The sequence below is a fragment of the Falco punctatus genome (assembly GCF_963210335.1).
Source record: "Falco punctatus genome assembly, chromosome: 5".
In the NCBI taxonomy this organism is placed as follows: domain Eukaryota; kingdom Metazoa; phylum Chordata; class Aves; order Falconiformes; family Falconidae; genus Falco; species Falco punctatus.
Window position 1 is genome coordinate 87418701 of NC_137584.1, and position 23486 is coordinate 87442186.

Genomic DNA, 23486 nt, shown 5'->3' on the forward strand with positions numbered 1-23486 from the left:
AAAGTAACTACTGTAGCTCAAGGAAAAAGCCAAAGCAGCGGGAAGGAATGCATAGTGCAAAATAAACTATTTCAAAAACAAAACAAAACCTTAATTCCATGTTAAAATCTTGAATAAGCAAAGAGTTAAAGACACAGTGAACCAACAAGCAAGAGATGGGCCAGCAAGAATTCTAGCTTGCGTTATTGATTTTTCATTATACTCAGCAAATACATTTCTGCATCGGTTTCTCCATCTGAACGATACCAGTAAAACACTGAAGGACTCAATAACAAATTAAGCAGGAACATTCTAAAGATACAAATAACATTTCAAATCATTCCACAGTAAAACCAGAAATTTAACATCTTTTGTCTCTGCTTTGTCATCCTGCTGCTTCCATTAATCACACACTGATTAAAAAAAAAAAAAAAGACAAAGACTAAATACACGTATAAGAACATAGGCTCATACAGTAGGGTGCTGACCTTCTGAATTACAGAAACTGAGTAATTCTGCTTATGACATGAAATGCTACTTCAGCTAGTTAGTTGAGAAAGCAAATCCTCTCACCTATTCAGGCAGTTGCGTTAGAGCTTAATCACTTTGCTAGAATAGGTAAATCTTATATCTCAAAAGGTTAAACCACGTTCTGAAAGCAAACACAAGCTTAGGTTGCCCGTACTCCAACTCAGAAGAGAGGACTGCCTTGGCGCTGGGTCCCAGCTACACCAGCCCTACTCAGGGAACACCTCACGTTACTTCCATGCTAATAGTGCTGGTCCCAAAGCCTCCTGTTTGGCTACCAGAAAGTTGTACAGGACTACAACCAAAGCTGCCTGCAAAACACTGTACCAAAATGCTCAAAGTCTTCTCTTCAGAAAGGCTAATTTGCTCAGGGTATCAAGCAAACGTCAGTCAAAAGTTATTTAAAAAAAAAAAAAAAAGAAAAAAAACCCACACACCAACAAAAAACACACTGATCAAATCCAAGTGCCAGGTCAAATAATTTTTAAATATTTAAGAATAAGACACATTTAATTGGAGACATTTAAAGATTGGGTTAGATATTTAGCAGAAAAAAAAAAAAGTTAGGAGTAAAACTATACTTCCAGTGCTTCCTAGCATCCTTGTGCCCTAAGCAAGTAGAGCAGTCTTCAATGTACAGCTGGAATAGCGCTATTTCCAAACTGCATACCTTAAACACAGTTTCTTCATAAAATCCCTTTGTCTCTACTTTTGAATAAATATAAAATACAGTTACAATACAGATTTGGTAATTGAAATTCAATGTTTTGTTCTGTAAGTTTTATTTACATGTTCAGAGCAGTGGTATAATAATGGCAGAACTTGTAGCAAAAGCCTAATTTGTGCCTTGTGTTTAGCCAGAAGTACTAGACCGCATATTTGGAGGCCATCAGCAGTGTGAGAAGCGCACTGCATCTGGTTCTCTTTATGAACTAGGTCTTGCTGCCTATTTATATGTGAACTTCAACCATTTCAGATAAGGTAATTTCCTAAATTAAGATGAATAAATATTGATTTTTCAGAAAATGCAGCAATCTACAGATGATAAGAAAGGTGGGTGAATGCTAAGAAATTTTGAATACTACCACATTAAAAAATACGTAAACGTTTTGCTGACGGAGTTGATGAGTTGATAATATAGCTTAGTCAACACAAATACCCATATGTCTAGACCACTGAGTACAACCACAACTTGCACATACAGCATGAGTAATCTATCTTATTCCAAACTGAGCAGACACAAAAACATTTCTGACCAGAAATAATCTGTCTTATCCACATAAATATGCCACACTCTTTAAAAGTCAACACAGCTACTCAACTGAATAAGGCTGCAGGATTTGGGTTTTTTTATGGATGCCTACAGATTCTGTTTTAAAAAGTCTTTCTCATCTTTCTCAGAATTACAGTTTCCAGCATTGATCTGGAATGATGACTGCCACATCTCCTTTCAATACCAAAGATTAAGTCTTCAACAGACCAAATCCAATAAGGGGATCAGGTTTTAGTGGAGTTCCTTTTGTTCCATTTCTAAGGGAAAAGGCTGATGGGTGAATTCACAGTTGCTGCCTGTGGAGGTTTGTTTAGCTTCCACAATACATGAGTTTGTAATTCATAAGACTACCAGCATAAAGAATGCAAAAGAGACATTAGTATATGCAAATTGGAGGACAACTTTTCAAAATATTCAGTCAACTGGCACATATAAATAGCTAATACAGATTTTTGAACTGAATGTAAGGGATAAATAACTGCTTTCTTGCAGTTCAAACTGTATCAGTAAGATGACTAAACAATTTGTAAGGGATAAATAACTGCTTTCTTGCAGTTCAAACTGTATCAGTAAGATGACTAAACAATTTAAGAAATCTGTAGGCCTGCTTTGCTCTTGCTTAATAGCAAAAGAATTAATTTTGTAATGGATAAAGGAAAAAATTCTCAGCAACCACAGATCTGAGGCCACTGAAGTTATAAGCTGTTCTCAGAGACTCATAATTCTTCTGTATGTCATCTGTTTGAGCTGAAATACACCAAGCAGACTGATTCAGACTTTCTTATTTGGGGAAAGAATGAGATCAGAGAGAGGATAGGGGGAGAAGTGAAAGACATGGGCAATAACATCTCAAGCATTTTTGAAGTTAGAAATAATTTCTTTTGCCCATAAAAGAAAAAAAAAAATCTTGTAATTATTTTGTTGGGTTACTGTAACACTTCTACACCTTAAAGTAACAATAAAATTTATTAGAGGTGTCTAAAAATAATCCACCAGAAACAAAATTCATAAGTTTTGGGAAAAAAGCCAGAATTAAAAATTTCAGTACCAACTTGTTAGAGCTGAACTATCTTCTGGTTTTGCTCCAAGCGTACCTTAGCGTCTCAGCTCCAGTGTGCAAACTGAAGATGTATTTTCCACTTTTGTGTAACTGGTTCTTCATGCAACCTTCCTTAATTTACTTACCTTGCAGGTCTTGAGAATATATCAACATGTTGACCAAATTAGTGCAAAAGAGCTATTGCATTTGTTTCAGGGGATTTGTACTAATCACGATCACTGTTAACATCCAAGCAACACTGACAATGCACAAGAGATCACATGTTTCAGTTCATGTTCCTACTACACCTCATTGCTAAAGATGGGCAAATCCAATCACAAAACCTAGGTACTTAGGCTCTGTACTGGTAAAAACTGACTACAGGAAAATGCAATCTCTTGTTAAAATTCCAAACCCCATAGACACAAAAGGTATTTAAAATTCTCCTCTTTTGCAAGGGGAGACTTCCCCAAGAATGGAGATATATACAGGACATCCCTAGCATAACTAATGTTTCCAATGATGATTAAAGATATGATGCAGAAAACTGTAGAAAAGCAAGCTAACCTCTACTACCTTGCCAAAACTGTTGTTTTTACCTTCTGTAAATATACTCTTCAGTTTAACAACTGTAATAAGAATGTTGTTAAGCTCTCTTTACTTATCTGAAAGCTTTTAATGCCACAGGCTTTTAGTATTTACACGAAAACACTGTTCTATTTTTGCCAGCAGAAATTAGACAAAATACTGGCAAAGAGCTCAATAAAGCAGCTGACAGACATAAACCTGAGACATTGTCATTCTGAGAACACTGACAGGATTTAAATATACAGCAGCAGACCCCGGGGTCATGATACCCACTCTACCTGCAAAATTAAAAGATTTCGACCTTGACACCAAGGCAGGATGAAGCCACCGGCCCCAGACGGTTGGATTCCCTGCGCAGCAAAGATAAATTGTAGAACAATCGAGATGCGCACCAAAGAGGGGGAGGAGGAAAGGACACAAAGGATCTGAATTCATAAAGGTTTAAAAAATGGCTCTCCTCACAGATTTTACAAGCAAAGTTCATTTTTGCATTCAAAGATGTGCTTTTCAGCTTTAAGTTTTTCCCAGCTTCCAAACAGACTTTTTTTAAAAAGATTTGTAATGGCATTTTTTTAATGCAACAAGGCATTTGAGTTTTCATAACTCAAACCACACTGACAGAACACGCACTACCATGTAAACCAAGTAAGTGGTTTCAAAAAGGATGGCCTAACACAGTAATCTACTAAGCAATTGTACCTCTTCCATGTGAAGCCAGCAAGGACCATCTCTCCTATTTTTACCACCTCCATTGTTAGAGCTACACCATATTTTTCCTTAGTTCTTAAAGTTCTTACAACCTTCCCTATTGCATCACTTCATCTACTATCTTTCTTGTTTTCTGCCTTTTTTTGTATAACTGTCAATCATAACATGTAACCTGGGTAGCTCTTCTCGCTAGGTATTTCTTGCACTCTATGATCTACTTTTTCTTTGCTCTCCTTAGCCCACTTGTTACTTTGTCTTTTCCCTACAACAACCGCCTATATTTCAAATGGGTGCAACCACCTACATTTCAATTTCAAATCTTTTTTTCCTGGGAAGCAACCTTTTCAAATACTTAATCAAAAACCCACTCTCTTTAGCTGGCTCTGTGTTACTGGCCTCCACTTCAGTGTGATCTCCTCTTGCTTTGCTGCCTGATCTTCAAAAAAAAAGAAAAAAAAAATCTTAAAAACACAAAATGTACTACAAGTATTGTATCTCATACAATCTGTTCAAAGACCAATCTGGGCTGCAGCACCTCAGCAAATGTGACACTTGTGATCTTCCTTTGTACTGAAATGGCTTTGCTGTGCAAAATTCCGGTTTCCATTTATGACATAAAGTCGCCATTATTTACTTTTCTCCAAACCCTTCTCTGACAGAGAAGCGTGGACACAAGCCTTGTGGCACACTGAGTACACAGACTCATTTTCAACCCCCAGGATACAGAGTGGGAAGGAAACAAGAGAAGAGGTGGGAAGAGAGACTGAGGAAGGTCACCACTGCGGGCAGATTCCTAAAAAAATACCTGAAGAATAAAATTCAAAGTTAAACAAAAACCCAACTTACTGTTGCATTTCTTTCCTAAATTTCCATCAGTTCACTTCTAACGCCATGCTATAATATTTTACACTTGGATTTGGCAAAATATAGAGGGAGCATCTAATTCTCTGCCACTATGGACTCCTTTGAATGAGAAGAAATTACAGTTATGCTGATGTAACTAATCTGCATTCCTTTTGCATAATGATAGCTATGAAATCAACAGCTAGCAAAAGAGGCCATGCTCCTACTTCCCTTAAAAGCAAAGCTCCTGATTGCTTTCTCTTTCCTACACTTGAGGGAGCTCCTCCTCTTCCTGCTTAATTAGTGAAGAAAGAGATGATGAAGTTGAATATTACAAGTGTGTATGCAGGAGCAAATGCTAACTGATGCTACAGTGGCAGAAGAAACAGAAGCAGCACTGGCATCACCAAATCTGAAGCTTTCAAATATGTCTAAACAAGTGGGTCAGGAATAAAAGATCTGCATGGAAGCATGCTCCATTCCACAGAAGTTGGAAGCATAAAAACATTCCCCTTTGTAGACTCACAGGCAGCCTGCACACTGGTGCACGGACTCAGATACACAGCCCTTCTTTAGCTACACACTTCTTGGTACTTGGAAGGAAATCATTAGGCTTCTTGTTCCACTGCGTTCTATCCATCTTTCTCTTCGCCACATGTTTAATATACAACATTAAGCAAATGTACCAGCATAGCAATTTTCACAGGATCCTGTAATGGTCTACTTTAACAATTCAGGCTTTGCAACCTCTTATGTACACTTTCAATATTGCCCAAAACCCAAGAATGATGAACTGACTTAACCATGCCATAGCTTCATTTCTTGTAAATAGTTATATGCTCCAAAAGGCAGTTGAGGAGTCTGCAATTGTTTCACTTGACACAATCCATGGTGAGCATCCATGATTTTCAATACAAAATTATGCCTGGGCATAGAATAAAAGATTTAAATGAAAAACTCAGAACAATCAGTCAGAAAATCCTGAAACAGGGTGATGCAGAAGAGAAACACATTTTGGTTGACCTGAGAAGCTTAAAATAATTTTCTTGAGTTGGAAAATCACATAGCACAATGAGGGGGAAGAGAAGAGGCTACCCAGTTCTACCAGTCCACAGTCCCTGAGGAACTTCTCTTCTCCCTTAGTACAGACATTCACCCTCAGTGCTAGAAACTCAGGCTTAAGCTTGATGACTTGACAGGAGCTGATGTTAGAGTGGAGCCACCCTAACAAGTTAGAGATACTGTGCTAGAAAGACTCAGGAATCTGGCCTTTCATGTAGTCCTGGTAACTTGTTCCAAACAGTCTTGACAATTATCATCGTCTATTGCTAGTTTCAAGATAAGTGATGCTTTTCTGAGCAATCGGGGTGCGACACTAGAATTTGAAAAAACAACTTTTTACCATTCATTACAGCAGAATGAAGTATGTAGATGCCATCCCTAAAAAGTTACAGACTACAAAACAAATGAGCACCCTTCCCAATTTTGCTAATCATTATTCAGTATTTCTGCATCTGAGAAATTCAGGAAGTAAAATTCACTGTATCTCAGGATGCCTGTATATTGAAATAAGCCATCTGAGTCTAAGACTGCTGGTCCAGTAACTTTATGATAGATACACAAATTGATGTCATTCTAGCAAGACAGAGGTGATGAACAGCAGCTTCATAAAGGATGACCCCTTGCTACGACACCAATTACAAGAAATGCTGAACAGTAGCATGACAGTAGCTAAGGTGTTGCAGCCATGTGAAGCAAAAAAACCCTTTCTCTTCTCAGGTGGAGAAGTGCAGCCAATGCTCATTAACGGTTGGTAAAATGAAGATTTATCAAGCAAAAGAATTCTCATTTCCTCCTCATAGGCAATTGTTTTTGTTAAAATAAAGTTAACAATACCATATTGTTCAATCGGTTTGCTGAAAATGCAAGGCAGTATCATAATACAAATATTACTTTGTTATATTCTTAATGTATAATTTTAAAAGCATGCTTTAATGCCTTTGCTTTTAGCCTATATCTGCTTAATGCCTTGGCTTTTATGAACGCTGTAACATACCGCCGTTTCTGAATATTGGAGCATATAACACTACTACAGAAAATCCTTGAGGCAGAACTTATCGGAACAAGTCAGTGTGGAAAAAAAATTGTTTTATCATTCTTTTCACTGTAAGAGGCAAAGGTTTGCGTTGCCTATCTTATATTTGCCAGCAAATTGACATTTAATATTTTACTAATTCTTTCTCCATCAGATAGGTTTCTTGGCAAAAAAGTGATACTTTATCATCTTTAAATGTCAAAATTTCATTTACTTTTGGCTTGCAAACAGTGCAGGCCCATAAAATCCAGCTGTAAAGGGTTACAGAATCTCTCTAGGATTAATTATGCTTTTAATTTAATTAAAAGATTCCTCCTTACGTGACCTCCATATCAGTCCCATATGCACGTTATCTCTTCTCAGGCTTGTCTCAGAGGACAACAGACTCCCCATTACAGAACTAGACTATTTTCCCTTTTGTTACATCTGCCAAGAGGCTGTTTGGAATTTAATTGCTGCCCTTATTTATGAATTATAAATGCAGGAACAGTTGTTTGTGTGAAAAATATTCTATGAATTTGAATTTTTATTGCAATGGTTATTGTAGGAAACACAGTAGGTTTTTTGTACCCTATTTTTAAGGACAAATACAATCTGCCTTAAAATTACTTTTCACATGACCAAAACTAACTATTGTATCTGAATATTACATACTCTGTACACATCTAATTTAAAATATATATTAACATCTGCATATGCATTTTATGTATGGACACATGCACACACACAAACTTTTTGAAAGGCTAAATATTCCTGGGAGGTATATGGTGGAGGAAAGGCCAAAAAAAAAAGTTATCTAGAGGATACAAAAAGAAGAGACAAACTGCAGTGGCATGCAGTACTGCATACACTGCAGGCAAGAAGTTAAAAAAAAAATAGAAAACCAACCCAACCCACAAATATTGTTCAGTAATCATCTTCTCCAATAAAGGCTGAATTAAAAAAAAACAAATCCTCAAAACTGAACTAGACATGGTCTGATTAAAACCCAAAGCACACGGTGGAAGATAAAAGCTGTAAACAACGTAATGGGGTGTTTACGTGAAAGCACGTTTGCAATACAACTCTAGATAACATCCATTTCCCTTTTTCCTTCTGTGCAGTCAGAGCAGCAGCAGTGGTTTCTTACAAGCCTGTCACAAAACGTGAGGGACTGGAAATCAAACAACTGCATGCTGATGAAACAGAAGGTAGATTCCTGACAAGCAGCAATCTTTCAGACCCTAGCAGTGTTTCTTTAAAGAAAACAAATGGGAATAGGTCACCTCTCTCCCCCACGCACCACCTTTTCTTAATGCAGCTTGATTCACATTTAGTTTCGGCTTGGCACACTTAGTTTAATCATAGGTGACTGAACAGGCAGGTGGGAAGGGACATCCATCTCTCACTAAAAACTACAAAGCACATTGTATTAGCTCTCTATAGAGGTCAATGAGGCACTAGCTTATGAGAAATTATCTGCTGGGAAGTGCACTAACAGTATCAAGGACAAGGAGCGCTCCTCTGGGCTGGCCACTGCCTCCCTTTCCCTGGGAGGGCACCCAAAACCCAAAACCTGCAGGTCCAACACCACCAGGTTTTAACTTACAGTTAAACTTTAACTATACAGTCAATTTCTGTTCGTAACAGGGGTGCCACGGTAGCAGTAAAGTCAAACAAGTTACTATTAATGAAGCCTCATCATAGAACAACTGGTCTGAATATCTCTCAAAATACTTCTCAGCTGAAAAGTCTGTAGAGAAATGTTAATTAGAAAAGAGTGTGTGTGTAGTGTGTAAAAAAACAGCACAAAACCCCGACACATGAAACCCAATGCTCTCCAGACAAGCCCCACCATTCAGGTAACTGCAAGTACTGTCTTGGGTGCTGACAAGCTCCTGTCCACCTCAAGAACAACTAACAGATGGTATAAATGGAACAGACGGTTATCACAAAACGATGCTCTACAGACAAAGGAAGGAGCCATAGAAAACTAATGAGTTTAAAAGGATTGATTCTGAAAAGAAAAAGATGAACTTAACGTCTTGTACCTTAGATTTCTTCATTTTAAAATGGGATGTTAATTACTTCTTCCTGGAAAGATTTTTGGCAATATATTCAATATTCCTTATTTCAAATTCTTAGTCCAGCCTGTTAACAATCTCCTTCATCCAAACTGTCAGTCCAACACATTCCTCTGCAATGGCTATTCCCGTCCTACCAAGTGATTCATCTTTTAATCTAATGTCCTGAACAGTTGTCTAATGGAGTGGCATTTGCTCCTTATGCCATTAATTACCTTTGCATTTTGACTGAAATAGGTCAAAATTCCATTTGTGTTTCTTCTGCTATGTCTATCACTCCAGCGTGCAGATGCCACCTGCATTATTGAAAAATCAGTTTGACTGAGCACCAAAAGGCCAAACGTCTCCTCCTTCCTCATAACTGACTTGTTCTATGGGAAAGAGCATCTAATCAGATGTCTTCCAGGAGTATGACACTAACTTTTCTGCAATTCTTTGACTGTAAAAGCTTATCAGTTGGAAACGAGACTGTGATGTGTCCCAGAAACCCTGGGACTTCAATCATTCTTGAGCTCAATGCTCAAGGACTCCCTTCCTGATCCGCCTGGCACTGGGAGGTGTTCAGGGTCGATCCTGCCTCTGTTTACCATGGGTATCATACAGACAGGCAGAAAGGAAGACAGGACTTCCTTCAAGAAATGTGATTTCACCCTGCTACACATTTTTAGTTCAGGATTACTGCCTTAAATCAGATCTTTTCATGGACCAGTACGCACCGCAAACTCTGCTGTAACAGACTCTTATTAATTCCATTTTCAAAGCTAAGAGGAAGTCAGAAAGTTCTTGTATAAAAATGTCTTTTTCAGTTCAAAGGTCTTTTCAATACTGAAGTGCCATCTGTTCATGCTGTAATTAAACTTTTTTTTAATCAATGCATATTTTAAATTTAAAGTCATTATGGGTGAAACAACAAATACATGAAAAACAGTTGAAAATAATTTTTAAATGTTGAGATAAATTTAAAAAAATAATTTTAAAGAGCTGTTTTGTAGAAAAATGTAAATTATTTTTAAATAGGATTAAAAACTGGTTTTATTTCAGTTTCTGAAAATTCAGAAATTTGACCATTTCTAAACCTGTGGGACAAAGTCTGTTTTCCCTGAACTTAAGCCTGAGTTAATCTCAGATTGGAGTACCACACTGTGGAAAGGGACAGATATGGATGACTCCATCAGAACTTTTAACAAATACATATACAGAGAGATGGACAGAAGCATACCACTGTTTAGCCTAGGGGAAAAAAAAAAAAACAACCACACCTCTGTGTCTTCTTACAGCCATCTGGATATCTGATAGCAGTAACTGAAACCTACAGAGCACAAGACAGAGCTTGGCAACCAAAGGAAGATGCTTTCAGTAGGGGGGAAGGTGGGGGTGAGAACACACCTCCTATCGTTCATCCAAGTAATTTCCCATCCCGAGGGCACTTCCTGCCAACTTTCAAAAGTATAGCTTGTCTTTGGAAAAAACCCTGATTTTTTAAAACAATGGCATAATTTGGAAAGCAATATAAAAGCTAGGAAATTAAGAGTTAAACATTCTGTATTAACAGAAGTCAATCGATCGTCTTTCTCCATAAGGCTTCGAGAGGCTCCCTGCTGGATTGACATCATCAAGCAAATGTCATTTGATTCTGATCTACTTAGATGCAACAATAAAAATACTTTCTTGGAATTCATTCCAACCTTATCAGAATGCAGTGGTCATGTACTATGACACCAGGAGAATTTCTTAAAGTAAAGGAAGGATCTAAAACTACTGTCAAAAAGACCTACCAGCCCAAATCTGAGATTTTTTCCTTTGCTATCAGAACAGCCTTTCTTTATTTTGCAGTATCTCAGGCTATAGTAAAGTTTCATGTTATAGCTACAAGAGCAGCAAATAAACACATCACTTTCTAACATAAGGAAGGCATGAAGAGAACAGCACCAGAAAAACAACACATATTAAGGGATGGATTGTTTTTCTTTCTTTCTTTCCAACATCTCCCACAGAGTGAATTATTCCAATAACCCGAAATATAAGCGACAACATTTTCTCATCATTTGCCTGTGAATACTTTCTTTAACCTCTTAATTTACAGATTTTTCCCCTCAAATCTATCCGATAAGGAAATGACCATTCAAAAACACTACAGAAAAGAGGGAAACAAATGGCTGAAGTGTAACACATACACTTATTCTCATATACTCACATACAGCTACAGTTTGCTGTTCACCCAAGTTTTATTTCTAGGGCAAGTATTACTATTTTTAAAATTACCTCTGTCTGCTAAGACAGAAGAGGCCTGGTCTCACTATTAACGTGCTCATGAAATTTCACCCAGAAGCAGCATTCAACCATAGCAGAGCCAAATTACTGAAGTTCTCATTACATTCAAGCTGGTGCAGAGTCATGGTTGATATATGAGTCCGTCACTCTCAGCATTGATTTGCAGACCTCTCAATGTCTCTGAGCAGTATAGTCCCCTTAAAGCATTTTTCCCTTCTCTCTGCTGTACATCATAACTCATATTGTCAAGTCTTATTTGAATTTCTTTGTATTAAAAATATTCATCAGGTAAATCATGTTTTAGCTATGCATCTTCTTTCCCTTTAAAAAGGAATCATAACAACTAAAAGAAGAACAGAAAAACAGCTGATGCCACAATATAAAGCTTTCATGACTGCCATAAAGAGGAATGTTAAAGGAAAATATTATATATATATATATATTGCTGAACTGTATTTGGTTAATCAAAGGCTTTCTTGTGTCCTATTATAGACATTGCTCATGTATATGGTATGGGGATCAAGGTCAATGAATCTTTCACTAAACTCTTGTGCTGTGTAGCTCTCTTCTCTAGCTAGACTTGCACAGAGTAATTGCATGCTGTGCAGATAAAACACACACAAAAGGAAAAAGCCGCCTATTTCTTTCAAGATCCAGCATCTTAAAAACCACTGCTTTATGGTATATATTCATAAAGACAACATATCAAACCATGAGATATTTTTTCAGCAAAGTATAGCATGTAAATTCACATAAATAATTAATAACTTGGTAAAGTTCCTCACTGACAGGAACTGCACCGGTTTAATTCTACATAAGACAAGTTGTTAAGAAGTTATTCTTCATGGGAGGTAAGGGAACTGCCCAGCCAGCGTGTTTACCAAACTCGTATGTGCCCGCACTACATCTCCAGTAGGTAATCACATACAAGTACGTCCTGTCAAAGGCCAGATGTATTCAGCTGATAAACTGCTCTACTCAAGGAGAAAGGCAAAGCTATTGTTTTCATTTTCTTTTGCCCATATAATGCTGGGGGGAAAAAAAACCCCAACAAAATAAGCTATCAATATACATTTTTGCCAGCACTGATTACTATAGCAGGCATATGATGGTACTCCAGCAACAAAGGCCCTAGGCAAAGGCACAAATTAAACTATAGGGTCTCCACATGTTTATTGCTTATAAACATTCTCATGCAAGACTTGCCACCCCACACACACACACAATTTTTGGTTACTGTCAAAGAGGAGGATGGGGAACAGAAAGAGAAATTTACCTACAATTGTTGCCACTCCGTGAGAACAACTGGCCCAATGGAAACATGAAAGTATCTTATCTAAAAGGTATTTGCTACTAATTTTAGTATGAATAAGTCTAATTTTAATTTCTCTTTATAAGTGGAAGTAACTGCAGTTCAAATTCTCTCTAAAGCAAGTTCAAGACAGGACTGAAGTTTTGCTCAAACAACCTTCTACTTCATCAGTCCCACCTTAAATAGGTGCATGAATATTCCCCTCAGTCAAGCACCATAAAGCTTAATCATTTTTTCCCTTTACTTTCAAAAGCTCCCTTGGCTTTCTCCAGCCAAAAAACATCCCAAATCCTAGTTCCTTTATAGCAAACATCAAGTTTTTTCCCACCACTTCACAACTGCTAATTAGTGTTTCATTTGAAGGAATCAGATTTAACAAGAATGAATTCTCAACACTTGGGTCACTATACTTCACTTAGAAATATCAGTGTGGTCAGTAAGACTTTTACCAAGAGACATTTAGAATCAGATCTTGAAATCTCTTCTCATAACATAGGATTCCTCATGAATAATTTCAAAAACAGGAAGAATGCTCTAATACATGAACCAAACACAAACTTGTGAGATCAGATAACGTGATGAAAGGTCACCCAAAATTAATTCTAGTAGAAAGCACTGAAAAACAAATGCACTGAAAACAAATGCAGCAGTAATTCTGAACCACCAAGATCAGCCATGCCTGAACTTAGGATTATGATGACACCTTCATGCCTACCATATTTATTATTTTCACGGTCTGCTGAATTCTATGACCTGCTTTTTCACCTCACACAGGTTTCTCTGGATTAGTTTTAGCTGGTTCAGACCCTGAACCATCCTCTTTTTGGTCAGTTGAGGGGCAATGCAGCAAAGAAGATGCAACTACATGGTTAAGGATGGCAGAAAGGGAAACCACAAGTATCCCCACTTCAGTTTGACTTACACAGTCATGGATTCATGCTTTCAGGTATAGTTTTCCCCTACAGAGAAGCTTTATCACCAGGTGAGCTCAGTGAATGCCTCCAGCACAGCCTCAGCTGTGTTCCTCCTCCCCCTTTACTTTCCCTCAGAGAAGTGGAGGATGAGATGTTTCCACAGGCTGACAACAGCAACACCCCACACCACCACCCTTTGGAGAATCTTTTCCCTGTCAGCAATGCTTCACAGCCAGCTCAGTTTAGCACTAAAGGTGATAGCACACCCATTCTGCACATTTCCATTACTGGCTTGGGTACCTAGGGTCCAGTCATGTAAAGTTCAACAAATAACACCTTCTCTCTCATCAGCCCGGACATACTAAATTATGACTCAAAAGTTCACAGAGTAATAAGAATTCAGATACAAAGACACTGCACAGCTAATTTTGGGTCAGCCACACAACCTCAACAGCCAGGCCAGATGCTTTGTTTACACAGCACAAACCCAGTACAAGGCAACAGTCTTTTGTGTGTGTGTGTGTGTGTATATATATATGTATGTATATATATGTGTATATATATATATACACATACAGATATATATGTAGGCATCCTTAAGAGTTAAGTTTACCAGTAGAATAAGTAGGTTTTCCATTACAGACTTCATCAGTCTTTCAGTGCTTCATAATTTTACAGGCACCTATGAAAAAAACAGACAAACCCATAGTCCTGAAGTGACACCACAACGGTGATTTGAGTACAGGCTCATCTAGAAACTTACACTGATAATTAATCCCTTGTGAGCAAAAGTTGTCTTAGTCCTGTAACAAGATAATTCAAAATTGTCAATTCCACTCTGATATAATTAAACAACATTAGATCAGTATCCAAAAATAATATTCATTTGGTAGCTGACTGGCACTTTTTATAATATCTGCCTTCACCTGAAACCTCTTGAGATTCTTTCATTATGGTGAATGCATTAGAAATCTAATTGAAAAACGTGCTTTTCAACAGTTTCACTTCGTTGTTTGAGGTTTAGAAATAAGGTTGTGAGTGCAGACTATAATATGTTGTCTCTCCTATCAAAATCATTGATCATGTTTGCTAGAAACACACAAATAAATACAGCAAGCATAGATTGTAATAGGCTAGAAACACAAAGTATACTTTCTATCCATAACAGAAAGTTAAACCAAACTCAGGTAGCTCAAGAATTTCTATTAAAAAGAAAAGAAAAAAAAAAAAAAGTAAGAATGTTAATGGCAGGGGGAGTTTACCAAGGACTGATTTCACTAGTCTATTTTTCTTCTATAAATCTCACTTTTTCCCGTCTTTTTGTATGACAGGCTGCATTGCATCCTTCAGAAGATCCAAGTTTGGCAACAACACATTGTTGTGAAGCACCAACAAAAAAAGGAACAGGAATGTGGGAACATAAATAACTGGAAATAAAAGAAGTTCTATGAAGAATCTTGCATGGGTACGTTCTGCAGCTTCTTATACAGAATGGAATGGAAATGCTAGAAGGTAAAGTGATAAAAAGACTGAAGCAACAGCTGGGGGGAAAGAGTTTTATTTTACAGCTCTTCATTCCTTTAAGGAGTCAAATTAAAATGGTCTGTGTCCAGAGAGATGAGGTAGTAAAAATTAGGAAATATCTCAGCTCTTTAGGTGACTTTTGAATAGTTTGGAAAATGCACAAAACCTCCAGTTTATCCTTTTTTAACCAAAAAAAGCTCACCCATCCTGGTCACAAAGTTTTCTGTAAGAAACCAGTCAGGAATTGAAATACAGTGTCACAGTGGCATCTACTTTACTTTCCAATTTCCTTTTCCATCCTCAGTTGTTTAATTTAAATATACCACCCTATGAACTCAAAAAGTTACAGAGTCAACTTAGGTTGCTGAGGACTCAATATATCAGGTAATGAAAAATTCAAGCTATTATATAATTCTAATTGTTTGCTTTACAGAAATAGTATATCAACTATATCACATTTTTCTTACGTGCCTTCTCATAAAATGCATTTACATTGAATCATACATTCAAAAATATCACATTTAAATGTTACTAAGTGATGTTGACTGGTAGCACACAGTATCACTAAAAGATAGTCCTGCATTTCTGTTTATGACTAAAACATACAATAAAATATTTGATACAGTATGTGATCTGTGGTTAAATACATATTGCCTTCCTTCATAAAGAAATATTCACAGAAGATTAAAGAATCAAAGTTGAAAGTATTTAACCAGGCAATGCTTAAGAAATACAAACATTATTGGGGGATATCTTTTTAAAAAAAAAAAAATCTCTGGGTGTGCTTTTTTCCACAGTCATATTTGTACCATTTTCAGATTTTCTAGATGACGAGGAAATTGTTGATTCTACTGTAAAAGTTTCCAAATCTAAATAATCTTTTTTCTAGAAAAGTTAAGAGATGTTATTTTATCATTGTGTTCACACCAATTTTTTTCATTTGGCCTAATGTTTCCCCTGTTTGCAAATGTTTGGGGAAGAAGGTACGTATACTATGTATACATATAGCATTTGGACAAAAACTCTGCCTCCTTTACAGGCAATGCCTTTAAGGATGCAAAGGGGTCAGAATAAGGTTATGAAGCTATTACCTCATATGCTTTATAATAAACCTGTTTGATAGGATTTTCCTCAAGATTTAAATTAAATACTAAAAAAAAAAGAAACTAAACATTAGCATTCCTGTGTGGCAAGATCAACTAAGCAGAAATGTCATGCTTTAGACAAGGTGTAAATCCGTAACTGTAAGGACTATACTTCCAACAGCTACAGTATAATCATTTGGTTGGAATTTTTTAATGAAATATCTTCATATTTCATTAAAGAAGTTCAAAAGTTCACTTTATGTGACTATAAATAGCAAATGGTTTACTTCCTCACTTGCTACAAATTAGAGGACTGAAACTGGTACTACAGGGTAGGAAATAGCTGGAACTGCTATTTCATAAAATGTCTAAGAGACCTGGGACTACAGTCGATGTCTGCGAGCACACTACTCTGCATTGGCCTAAAAGAATAGTACCGCGACGGAGTAAGGCTCATTCAGTATTTTCCACTTTCAGACATCAAGTTTCATGTCTATAATCTATAATCAAGCAGTACATGAAAAACCACTAGTAGTTCAGCACAATAGTTCAATCAGCACAGTAGACTGAACTAGTTCAATCAGCACAGTAAAACCCTGTCATGATTCAAAACTTGAAATATTTGGCCAAATCCCACAGCAAGTGTAATCTGGCTTATTATGCCTTTTTGTCCTCCCTGCTCTTTTAGATTTTCTGTGACTTTTGACCACATTTTAAGCATCCACCACTATTCATACCCTAGCTCCTAAAACACAATTTATTAAAGCATTTTTTTCCACCAGAAAACCTGAGGCAAGGAGGGGTTCCTCTCTCTAGTTTATGAAACAAAAAGCAAAATTGTGTAACATGTCACCATAAAATGCACCAAACACATTCATAATACATACTACACCAGTCATGTCTTATAGGGATCTGATGAACTTAAGACAGAATATCTGCACTAGAGATTTGCAATCACTTGTTCAAAAGGACAAATTGAATTGACCTGCATCTATATAACACACCAACAGTTTAAAAGAAGCATTAAGTAGTGGCAGCCATAAAAGCCTGAATTGTTGACATATAAAGAGTTCCCAGCAGAGGGTGGATGTATTTGCTCTTGGAAATTCCCATGAGCTAGCTACAGAAAATTGCAGCCCTCCCTCTCCAACAGGACAGCGCAAAGATTTTATGCCACTCTTCAGTTCAATAAAAACACATAACTGGTGTGCTTGAAAAGAATTGTGGTCAGGCACTGGTTTACTACTCTGATATCATATAATCCTTTGTTCTGTCAGACTGTCTTGTGGAAGAACAGAGAGTTGCAATCATTTCTTCAGCTTGAAGCACATGAATCAGGCCTATATCCTTCACTGGAGCTACTGGCCCCCGTGCATGAACACTGCCAGAAGCTGGACCAGATGCAGCTGGCTAAGGCGGATGAGGCAAAACCAAAACACCCAAAATACAGAAAATTGTGGAAATCAATCAGAACAGTGGGAGGTTATTTCAGTGCTATTTTTTGCTAGTAGTAACAAAATGTAGTAAAAGTATGGAGCCTTCCTTTGGGGTAGAGCAATCAAGCCACAGTGCCATGGCTTCAACCAAGGCAAACAACAGGAGCAGTAGTCAGGTGAAAACGATGCAGAGAATGTAGTTATTGAGCTGGTGCAACGGATTCCCAACAGGACAGACTGAAACCTTCCCCTACCTGGAGTACATAAATGACTGGTCTTTTTCAAGAACTCATATGTAATTATTAAAGAGAAATCCCAGGGGAAAAAAAAAAAAAAAAGCCTAAGTTTCAACCAAGTGGTGCATGTGCCTGTTACTCTTCTGGGAAAGAAGACGCTCCTTTTCATACAGAATCACACATAAGATTTTCATTAATTCTTGAGACACTCCTAATTCAAATGGACAGCTGCAAGTTATAAGCACTGATTTTTTTGCCTCTTCTGTTCCTACAAAGAAATCTGTAAGAAAAGACAGTTCCAGTTATGTTCATTCCTATGTTTACCCAAGACTGTCCAGATTACTGTAACATAATCCAGCCAGACCATATGAGGCCAGATAAATGCTGAAGCCAGTGCAGAACAGTTGCTTGTTTCATTTTGCTATACGCTGGCAACACAATAGAACTTCTCTATATACTGGCCTCTAGCTATATATTGCTTTTCAGATGACATTTACTGTTGAAGGTCTACACAGGTTACCATTTGTTTACCGGCAAATATCCAGCTAACACTCTAGCTATATCACCCTTCTTTAAAGAAAAAGCATTAACGATCAGGTGGTTTCCATGAAATACCCTTGACTCCAGAGTTCACTTCTCAGCAGAAGGCAGAGCCTGCCAAATTTACCAGCACCAAATCTGCAGTTCTCCTTACATAGGAGGGAATAGTGGACACAGGGCTTATTATGGAAATTGGTTAAGCATCCTTGTGTGAGACTGTCAAGGTTTTCCTCAGGATGTGATGTGAAGATGTAGTGTGTTTTTCAAAAAGTATCTACAATTTTTGCCTCTTAGATTTCAAAGAGAAATCATCTCAAACACATAGGCCTCACTAATGCTTCCTTCTCACTTCTAAAAAATATTTCCATTTCTATCAGGTCAAAAATCTACTTTTCAAAATCACCTGCATAAAATGACTGTGCAGACATGGATTTATGATAACACAGAGAATTTTCCCAGACAATTTGATTATCAGGAAGAGCATAAAAAAAAATTACTTATCTCCAAAGATGACCTCAGCATAAATTTAGTCAGTCAGCCACAAAAAATGAGGATACTGTATTTTTTTTAAACATGCTCTGTCTCCCTCTGACAGTCTTGAGTTTACCAAGAAACTGTGAAACTTCTTCATATTTAATTTCTTCTACAAAGCCAAGATTTGCAAGTTTAGAGTAAGTTTTTATATAATTATTAAATATCCTTCTATTAAGCAGTTTTGTGACTTTCTAATGTAAAAGGCTTACGTTTGCACAGCTCCATGTTTGGCTATCACAATAACTGGAAAAGTAGTTACTTAAGTATTTTGGAGAGTCTTAGCTGTTTTCATTTACTGGAAGTGATCATTTGACTACATTCCAGATATAACATTGTAGACAACATCTTTATCTAGTTATGCAAGTAAATAGCAAGCTAGTTTTATCTGAAGAGTTACAAAGAAATTGTTTACGGTAAAAAAAATCTTATTATTAAAATGTTAATATAGTTTTGAAAACAATGTCTAAATCAAGACCATCCATAGTATTTCCATTACCATAATCCCCACAGAAATGTTGCAGTTCTCCAGTGTAAGACACCACTGTCTCCCTTCTCTGCCCCCAAGCGTACATACCATGACATGAAAAAAACTGGACACAAGTGTACACGTACACACACACACTCTGCTTTTCATCAATACCAAAGGTTGGTCCTCTCACCAGTACCCAAAATTAAATCTTTAAATCCCAGAGAACAGCTTAAAGAGGAAAGTGGCCCAGCTATTTCTGCTATGGCACACATGACATTTTGGTAAAGAATTGTCGAAAGACAGTAACGTTCCTAATTCTTTCTCTAGAAGCTATTAAGTTAAAATTTTAGCCTCAGAGTGAGTAGCATACAGCTTCTGACCTCTAAGTCCCTGTAATAAAGAAAAGTAACAAAAACATTGTCAAACTCAAATAGATACAGTAGCATGAAAGGTCTTCCAACAATTATGAAAACACTCTAATAAGATACAGCACGGTGGTAATCTGTTAGATAAAGGGAAAAAATCTTATCTGCCATACTAGCATTTAAAACAGAAGACAAAGATTTCTACACACTGACTGGTTTAAATAATTCTCTTTGTTACAAAAGTATGTTGCATTCTTCAACTTTTTATTTACAGGAAACTAAGGAAATTGAAACTGAAATAAATGAAAATATATTAGCTTCTGTCTCTTTCACCACAGGAATAGAATAATAAAGATTTTTTAGTCCTTACTCTATAAAAAAAAAAGCCTGTAAGTTTATCACTTTAAGCCACAAGCAATTTAGGTTACAGTAAGAATACATGGTTTTGGTCAAATGAGGATGTGATTTACTGAGTAATAACATGACACAGTAAGTATCAGTTGTATTGAAATAAAAAGTTTGTTTCTACCCACTTTGGCAAGCAATACAGGTCATTCCAAATACCTGACTGCTCCCTGGTCTCTAGTCAGAGTTTTTGCAGAAGATGATCACTTTATTCATTTTTCCAAACACTGACACAAGTATTGAGCAGCACAGGGTCCAGCATCTATCCCTGTGAGTGAGGCATCAAAAAACCCACATCTGTACAGTGACTATTCACTTATTTGCAATGAATGCTGAGATAACTGTAAAATTCTACAAAGCTTTGAACTGATGTGTGATTTATACTTTTCTTAATTTACATGTCCAAAAATACTTAAAATTGTCTTACCATAAACATTCTCTTTCTCCACCAAACACATAAACTCGTCAAAAATACATATCATTAGTTTAACAAGAATCTATTTTTGCATAAGGTCATAGAATCTTTTAGGTTGGAAAAGACCCTTCAGATCATCAAGCCCAACCATAAACCTACCACTGCCAAGGCCACCACTAAACCCTGTACCCCAGTGCCACATCTACACATCATTTAAATACCTCTAGGGATGGCGACTCCACCACCTCCCTGGGCAGCCTGTCCCAATGCTTGACCACCCTTTCCGTGAAGAAATTTTGCCTAATATCTAAACCTCCCCTGGTGCAACTTGAGGCCATTTCCTCTTGTCCTGTAGCTTGTTACCTGGGAGAAGAGACTGAGACCCACCTCACTACAGCCTCCTTTCAGGTAGTTGTAGAGAGCAGTAAAGGTCTCCCCCTGAGCCTCCTTTTCTCCAGACTAAATCAGTCAAGACTGATTTGATAAGATTTCATTTTTATCTGCATGTTGTCTTTATTAAAAGTATTTTGTATTTGACAGTGACATTATTATCAGGTCAAACTGGAACTTTTTCTCTAAAATACTGATTAAACATCATCTTTTGTCCAGTTTTCAAAAACATCACCAATCAAAGACCTGGCAACCAGTATTAATATTCCTGATGCTGTTTTGTCCTGTTTAGTCCTAGTTGTCAGGTTATGGTGGTAAAAAAACAGTGTGGCATTAAAACAAAGCAAATACAGAAAATGTGGTGTGCTGGGGTTTTTTTAAGATCACATACACTAAAAAAGGAAAATTTAAAAAACTACACTGTTTTTACTTAATATGTCATTGTTTATAAATATAACAATAACTGCTAATATTTTAGCCAACAGCTTTGTATTCTCATCCAGAGACCAGCTTACTGTAGCAAGCAGGTACATAATTCATGTGAAAGAAGTAATTTATTTGTTCACTTCCCAAATAAAAATCAAATGCAGATCATTTCCACCCATTGACCACAAAATCCACATGTTATTAATCAGCTGCACCTTTGCTAGCAACCATTATACTTTGTTTCTGGGAAAAAAAGCATATAACTGCAGTTCATAATGCAAATTATTACAGCTATCCACTGAAATCAGCAAAGCTATCTGAATTTATATCTGTTACAGATTTTTCACATGGTATGAAAAGAGCATATTAGAGTACAAATATGACCAGTGCACATTATAAGCATAAAGATTGACAGTGATCACTATAATTTCATCCCTCCATGAAACATCCATCCTGTTTAATAATGTGACCTATTAAAAAAATTTTCTAAAGCATTTTAAATGTGTAAAATTTAATTTCACTCTAATAGAGAGTTTTAATTCTTATTCCTGTGAACGTGAGTTCCAATACAAGTCAATATATCAAGAATTCTTGCCTTAAGTTAATTTCTCCCCCAAATCCAGTGCCAGAGGTTAACCACTGGAGTGCTGTTCACCTTTTTCCAGCATAATAATAAAATACAACTTCAGTAATCTTACCCAGAAATGATCTTTTAAAATAAATATTTAAAAAAAACACTGACATTGAGAATAAGGAGAACTACTGGCTACTTTATTTGCAGGCATTTTTGTAACGAGACTCAGTAGGTCTCAATCAAATCTGATTTCAAATAAAGATAAAAATTGAATATTTTGCAATATTTAACTTTCTGCACCATGACACATGGATGGAAGGGGTGTAAAATGGAGAAACAAGCCAGCAGCCCAACGCAGGTGTATCCATACAGTCAAAAGATGGCGCTAGGATTTGTCTTGTAAGCGAAGCAGGGTTTTGATCAGAGATCGGTGGAACAAAGTAACAATTTCAAGTCAGATCACATTTCTTCACTCACTAATATGGAGAAAAATCATTCTTCCCTTCTTTCAAAGGGTGTTTGAAAAGTCATGAGGAATTCCAGCAGCAGGCAGACAGATCACCAAGTTTTGATTTTGATAGAACAGGATTAACAAATTGTCATTTAAAGATGGCTATTCCAGGTCAAACCAAAGGTCAATGTGCAGCACAGTATCATGCTTCTGAGCGGCCCACACCAGATCCTTTATGAAAAGGCACAGTAACAGCACAGATATAGAGGGATCTTTCCACCGATATATTCATGCCAGCACCCACTGACCTCTGCCTTAGGAATTTCCTGAGCCAGAGGCTGTATTCATCTTAAGAATAACAGTGTCTTCTTTTCCAAGTCAGCAGCTCAGCAGTCACACCAGCCTAAGACATGACAAACCTGATGTTATCTTCTTCCCTCAGGCCTTGCCTTTCAATCTCCCAGCTTCTTACACAGGACTAACTACAACAGCAACACTGCATTAGAAACACCCTGTGAAATGGCTCCCACAGCTCCACCCAACTTACCAAAGACTGGTGAGGTAGAGCTATCAGATCAGACCAACCAGATGGTACCTCAAATGAGCAAAAATACTCCACAGCCCAAGGTAACAGCTGTCGGGGCAGACCTGCCAGCACATAACTTCTCTGTAGCTGCCCAGCATCTTATATCCTATGCATATGGACCACAAACAAATAGATGAAGAAATCACCAAATGAAAAACTTTATTCACCTTCTTATACTCCCTGTCTTTTTCCTTTTTCTGTCTCTCTTGCTTTCCCAGCAGGGAAGCAACATCACGGTTCAGACACACGAATGAGTTGCAGAACTTCAGCATAGCTCATGGGTCACCACCTGGCCCATGCCTGGAAACTTGCTCGGGTGCCTGTGTCCTTACCCTTAACTCACAGCTGGAGAGCAGAGCTAGCCTCCACCCAGTCGGAGCTGCTTAGCACCCTGAGGGACCTTCAAAGCAACCCATGTTTCCACCAGTGCCGACTCA

General features: G+C 37.3%; 1 protein-coding gene across 3 annotated transcripts in view; it reads right to left on the reverse strand.

Annotated features, from left to right (window-relative positions):
- The window catches only part of SMYD3 (SET and MYND domain containing 3), a 419824-nt gene that overhangs the window by 314529 nt on the left and 81809 nt on the right, over positions 1–23486 (reverse strand). The gene's annotated exons all lie outside the window — the stretch shown is intronic.